This window comes from Triticum dicoccoides, chromosome 1B (genome assembly GCF_002162155.2).
Source record: "Triticum dicoccoides isolate Atlit2015 ecotype Zavitan chromosome 1B, WEW_v2.0, whole genome shotgun sequence".
Lineage (NCBI taxonomy): Eukaryota > Viridiplantae > Streptophyta > Magnoliopsida > Poales > Poaceae > Triticum > Triticum dicoccoides.
Window position 1 is genome coordinate 488,474,341 of NC_041381.1, and position 7,489 is coordinate 488,481,829.

Genomic DNA, 7,489 nt, shown 5'->3' on the forward strand with positions numbered 1-7,489 from the left:
TCGGGGCGGCACCGAGGAGATGACGCGCGGCGTCGCGGTGGCCAGGCGATGCAGACGAGCAGGGTGGTGGCGTGGCGAGCTCGGGCGCGCGCGCCGTGTCCCTCCTCTGCCTACTGGCGCGAGGAGGAAGGCGACAGGGAAGGGAGGCGGCGGTGGGCTGGGCCAGCGGGAAGAGCTGGCCAGCTGGGCCGGCTACAGGTAAGTGGCCCAGGTAATTCCCTTCTCTCTCTGTCTTTTTCTAATTAATTCAGTTTTCTATTTTGTAGGTTTGTTTTGAATTTGGTTTTGAAACCAATTCAATTTATTTTGCTTCTGACAATATTTTTAGGAGCTAAAAGAATTAAAACAATGCTCCACAAAATATTTCAGAATTATTGGACCTATATTTATTTAATAGTAGATATAAATCCAATTCAAATAATTATTGATTTAATTCAAATGCCCAAATTAAATGTTTCTGAGACACCAAAAATATTGGTTTGGATTTTGCCTCTTGCCAATATTTCCAGAGGATAACAGGAACATTTTCTTGGACTTATTTGAAGCAATTTTTATCTTGATCATTTTTTTTAAAAGGATTCTGAGGCTTTTGAAAATTCCCCAATTCAAATTTCATTTGAATTTAAACATGATGCACACACCAGACAGCACCGGAAGCTAGGGATGTGACAACTCACCCCCACTAAACAAGAATCTCGTCTCGAGATTCAAGCGTAGGGTAAGGTGAAGGGGAAACGCAAACTAGTATAATCTTCATGATCCAGGTGGCACTTCAAATGAACGTTGATTTGAACACCATTTTGTCTTGAAGTCTTGCCTTGAAAAATCCTGTCAACATGACAACGAGAGGAAAGGAAAAACCCTAAAAGAATCGTTCTTCTCGAAGGTCGAACAACCCAGGATTAACTCACGGAATGAGACATAGCAACATCTCTCGAGCTGAGGGACGAAGCACACATCCATAAGAATGGAGTGAGGCAGATGACGGAGGTTCACTAGGTAGACAACAATTTCATACCTAAGAAGGTGGTAAACGATTGTCAACGTAGCGAGGAGTTGAGTTGCCATGATACCATAACGATGGACGATGCAGATGCGAAGGAGGATAACACTTTCTCAGATTTCACCTTAGCGAGGCCAAGCAAATAAAATCTGGATGATCGACCGAGAGACATTTAGCACTCCGCTTCTAATGTTCTCCTTGATGTGCTAGTATAACCCATTCATAGATATGGTTTGATATCTAAAACATCAAGTAAAAGGTCGGGCTTCGGGAACACAAAAATCCATAGGGGCAACTAGGGAGTAAATCCTACGAAATCCCTATGGGAGGGGGTGGCCAACTTCCTCAAACAAGATACTATAATAATAGGTCTACCGGATGGGTGTGTTGGCCACGACATCCACCTTACCGGTTATCGAGAGACCAATATTATAGTTCTTAGGGAAATGTTCCAACCATCATATCTGCCTGAGATTCAGATCTAGTTGGTGTCAGGATATTCCAGACTCATCGAGTCTAGGAAGAAAAACGGCAGTTTGCAACACAAATCGACGAGATGACGTTGCGAGATTCTCGGGAAATGAACTACGATAGCAAGCTCCAAAACATGAGCTGGTTCTGCTACAAACATGTGAACACGTTGTCCCAGACAAGCATGACCACGTGGTAGTCTTATAATAAAACACTACCGAGTTCAGGAGGGGAAACCATCAACGAGGGTATCGAAGTTCTTTCATAAGTCCGGATTAGCTCTTATGAAGGAACTCCTTCTCCTTGAACAAATCAATCAGTGGCTTGGTGTGCTAGGGATACATATAGATTGAAGGTTGCAAGTCTTCAAACCACAGCATTCTTCGCACGTGTGCATGACTGATTTGGAATGATTCCAAAGAAAGCAACATTGACTTTCTCGAATCCACGGCGGCAACTTGCATCAGATGCACATGAATTAAAGGAAGTCACTACCTTCATCCAAACATATGCTTCATGAGCTAGCATGAACAAATGCTTTCAAAAGTTTCCAACACTAGCTTAATGTTCAACAAAATCATGGAGGAGATAAGGATGTTGTCAATGGGCTCAACAACAATTCATCTGGGTTTCCTTTTAAAAGGAATTCCATAGTTAAGTGAACAAGTGATAGCATTGGTCAGACCCAAAAGATATAATGGTGTATGCTCGAGGGATCAACCACGAATAAGACAACATTACGAGCATCGTTGGTACTGATTTGATTTGACGATATCCCACACTCAAATCAAAGGATTGATAAGACAATAGATCCAGCAACTGATCACAGGGACCAATCGATGAAGATATCATCTTTCTTCAACACACACTACACAAGATTATCCCTTTGGAACGAACTAAGTCAGGCAAGCTTTTATCCTCCAACTCTCCAAGTTGTTGTTTAGCTTATCCAACTAGCTCAGGGTATCCAACACGGATTCTTGGAGAAGGGGTGGTTTACAGGAATAAACCAACTTGATCACGAGCTCAACATAGCGGTCAGGTGACAACCCGGTAACACCTCCAAGAAGATATTTGGAAAGTCACGAACCACCGGTATGTTACTAAGCTCGAGAACAATCTTGCTTTTGAGGGCAAGACGATATGATCAAATGAGTGAGGACTTGACAAGATCCTAACTCATCAATCGAAGGGTGCACCGAAATAAGGACTAGGTAGCACGATCAGTCTTAGAAGGATGATTCGAAAACCAACATACTAAGAATGAAATTATTATCCTTTAACTACCAAGCAACAGAGTTGCTAGCAGTATTGATTTCACACATCACAATTCATTTGTCGGTATTCCGGTTGCATCAACACGAGGGCCGAGGAATGAACAGTGATGGCAAGAAGTATCACTGTACCAAGAGTTCATGGGATGGTGTGCAATTCCTATAACAATCTCGATATAAAATATGTAATACTCCAAGGTAGAGCAGAACAAAAGCTGGATTGGCATTTTGATCTGCGGAATACAACTACTTTGACCCAATCCTAGATATGGAAGAGGTACTGGAGTTTGTTTCTCCTAGTCATTCCGGAATAGAATGGCTTGACAGACCACAAGAGTCATAGGCATCAATGAACGAACGCACGCATACTCTTGACTATCAATTGATAGACGAGGGTCAGAACGCAACTAAAGAGAACAACTCAAAGGAACATATAACTTTCTGAGTTGTGGATGCATAGATTAGTATGTCGAACCAAGTTCAACATATTTCTTCCGGATAACCCATGCAGAAAGGTAGAACTGGCAGAGTCACGATTTATGAATGGAGAACTCCTCAAGAGTACTCTAATTGTGATTTTTTTTGATCCAATAAACATCTGCCATAAGTAGTTCATGGTATTTGGAAGAAGAAGATACCACGGACTTCAAGGACTATCGCAAAGGTTACTAATATCCTAAAGGCACTAGCAATTACTATCCACATGAAGTAGGTAGAGTGAATCTCGGGTTCAGAACCCAGGAGTAGAATACCTACTACTAAGTAGCATCACGGAATGCTTTCGAAGATAAAGGCCAGAATCATCACACTGGGACACCAATCATGGCTAAATTACTAGGTGATCCCCTAAGACACCTAGGGTCATAATAATAATTCCAACATATATGTCGAGGCAATAATTACCTCAACACACCGATTAGTGTGGTTAATCTGGCCCCTGGGAACATCGGAAACAGAAGGAAGGGATTTGCAAATGCATCGGACTATTTAGAAACCTGGGATGACTCGGACAGCATAACGGCTATAATTGCTCAAAAAGATTTGAGACAATCACAAAAATGGTGGCATAACCACTCAGAAGCACAATATCAAGGTTCCGAGATCAACAATTAACATACGGAAGTAGTAGGAACTGAACTGAGACTTAAATCCAACAATCTTATAAGTCTACTGATTAGTAACACGTGATCCTAATAGAAAGAGGAGATAGCCTAGTTCTTAATCCCCGCAGGAAAGATAAGATAACTCAGATCAGAAGGGCATGAGGTATAAGGAGTAAAAAGAGCCTTACGTTCCATCCCACAATCAATTCCCTTATATAACTAAAGAATTTTCTAGACTCAACTTCGACCAGTTTGGCTTGGTAATCCTATAGGCAGTCAAGCTCTGATACCAGCACTGTCAGGACCCCGACTCAATGCCACATCGATCTAGCATGTAACACCTCATATCACTTTGCGGCCTCACGCACGGTATCCCCACGGGTGTCGCATTACCTTTGCCCGGGACCGTTTGCGCCTTTTGGCACACGTATATGACAGTGTCGCTAGCATCCATATGATAAGGAGCCCGGGCTGACATGGCTAGTCGTAAACCCAAAGTGGCACAGACTTACAGGGACAGGCATCCATGACCCAGCCTCGAACGTGTCGGTCATCAGCGAGTGAATCCAGGCTGTAGCACTGGGCTAGCAGGACTCCGGTGAACCGGGCTGTAGCGGGCTAACAGGACTCCGGTATTCATCGCGTGACATTTCCCCGAAGGGACAGACACAGGAACGAAGAAGGACACATGCCGGCCAGCCTAAGTGTCCCGGAGCAGTAGCAAGCTACCATGGCTCGGTGGAAACACTAGGAGACATTTCCCTGTAAGAGAGGCTACCAAGGATAAACAACTAGGTTGTCAGATCCCACCCATACCAAGCATTTCAATAACATACACACAATATGCTCGATATGGGCAAATACAACATGGCATCACAACATGACTCTACAACTCAAGTATTCTATTCAATAGGCTCCGAGGAGCGAGATATTACAAACATGGGTCTCATGACCCAACATTCAGAGCATACAAATCAAACACAAGCGGAAGCTATCATGTCTGAGTACAGACATCTATAAATGAAAAAGGCTGAGAAGCCTGACTATCTACCAAATCCTGCCGAGGCACAAGATCGTAGCTGAGGTAACAAGCTAAACGTCGAATACCACGCGGAAATACTAGTGAGACTGAAGTCTCTCTGCAAAAACATAAAATAGGCAAACGTGAGTACAAATGTACCCAGCAAGACTTACATCAGATCTATCTACACATGCATCATTATCAACAAAGGGGATGGTGGAGTTTGACTGCAGCAAGCCAGCTTTGACTCGGTGGCTATCCTGAACTACGACTGCAAGTAACTCTTTTGAGGTGGCGCACACGAGTCCACATATTCACCATATCAATACACCACTATGGATCCGCTCCCGTCTCCCTACGAGAACGCCATCCATAGCACTCACGCTTATCTTGCGTATTTTAGAGTATCCACTTTCACTTGTCTATGAACTGATATAAGCAACCCAGAAGTCCTTTTCCGCGGACACGGCTATTCGAATAGATGATGTTAACCCTGCAGGGGTGTACTTCTTCATACATGTTTCCACCACTTAGCGTCTGCACACGACATGTGCTCGGCAGACTTCAAGCGAAAGCCGACGTGGGTGTAGACCACGACCTACCTAAACACTCAAGTCTCTAGTCCAGGTTTATCGCCTATTCGGGTTCCATCCATGAGGAGATCCGGCCGGAGTTTCGCTCACAGCCCCAAACGATGTGAACAGGGTTCCCGAGATACCAAACGGGCATCCGGTACACCGTGCCACGTACCTACCGCATCACAGCCCACCCCTACGGTCAGCGCGGTCCACGGCCTCCAGTAAGCTACAAACACCAGAAACTACTTGCAACTCCTGGACAGAGGACTAGGGTGAATAAGAAGTCGAGCGGGGTCATATTTCAGGGCCCAATGTATGGTAGTAGCTGAATCATGGATCACAAACACAGAACTCAGTTCCTGAGGACGGCTGCAATGAGACAACCCACCATGTACTCCTACATGGCCTCTCACCGCTACCTTTACCAAATCGTGTTCACACACTTAGCTCACACACAGTAGGACATGTTCACACGCCTCTGATTCATCCCCGATGAATCAGACCTGACTCAACTCTAAGCAGTAGCAGGCATGACAAACAAGCATGAATGAGTAGGCACAACAGGGCTCAAACAATTCCTACTCATACTAGTGGGTTTCATCTATTTACTGTGGAATGACAGGTCATGCAAAGGATAAAGGGGTTCAGCTACCGCAGCAAGTAACAGATGAATCGTTGTTGTCCTAATGCAGTAAAAGAGAGCAGGAGCGAGAGAGTAGGATTGTATCGGAATGAACAAGGGGGTTTTGCTTGCCTGGCACTTCTGAAGATAACATTGAGTCTTCATCAGTGTCAACGATCACATCATCGGTACACGTCTATCGAGAGGGGACAATTACCGGCAAATACAAACAAACACGATCAATGCAATGCACAATATGATGCATGATCATGACATGGCAAAATGAATGTGTTTTGGGCTAATGCAGCTAGCAACAGATTAAACGAAGTTGGTTTGAATATAAAATTCAAATTCAAACTCCATATGTGATTAAATAAATGCCCTTTAATTGATTTGTGCTAAACAGCACCTATAAGTTGTTCTAACATGCATGAAAATGGTACAGATGGATTCCTTGAATTTTTCTGATAATTTTTCATATATAAATTATTTAATTTGGAGTTACGGTTAATTTTCTATGATTTTTAGAAGTTTTGGTTATTATCTGAAATTTATAATTCGTTTTTGATTTATTTTAATTCCAGAAACAAATACTGCGTCGGCATGACGTATTAGTGACGTCAGCAGGTCAACGTGGCTGGTCCAGGTCAAACCTGACACTGGGACCCACATGTCAGTGTGATTAGCTTAACTAAAAATTAATTAAACTAATCCTAATAGTTAACAGGGCTGGGCCCCACCTGTCATTGACTCAGGAGAGTCAACCGGGGCCCACCCGTGGTCAAAGTCAAAGTCGGCTGCCGGCGTTTAGCCGCCGGCGAGCCCGACGCGGCGGCGAGAGTGGTTTTGGCCACTCCGGCGACCAAATGGGCCGCGGAGGGCATCTAGGAGGAGCTGGGGACGAGCCGAAGCTCTTGGTGGAGTCAGTTGCGCTCGGGGCGGCCGGAATCGGTGCCGGCGGCGAGCGAGGCGGCGGCCGGAGCTTCGGGTTCGAGCGGGGCGAGGCCACAGAGGACGGGAGGGATGGTTAAGGGGCTCGCCGAGCTCCTGAGGATGCTAGGAGCACGGTGCCGTGCTCGGTTTCGAGCCTTGCTGTCTGCAGTGACGGCGGCGACATCACCGGCGGAGCCGAGCTCGCGGCTCCGGTGGGATCGGGGCTACAGGGCACAATCGAAGGGGTGAAGAGGGAGGGGAGGCGTAGGAGCTCACAGCGAGTCCGCAGGGGTGGTCAGTGGGCTCGGGGAGGGGCTGGTGACGACGGGAGGTCGCCGGCGATCTCGGTGGCCCGAGGAGGAAGAAGGCGTCGGGGACGGCGCTCCGAGGCTTCCGGCGTCACATGGGTTGGTGGAGACGAAGAAGAAGGCGCGGTGGTTCTTCTGGAGGCATCGGCGAGGCGAGGGGTGGCCGGTGGCCGCGG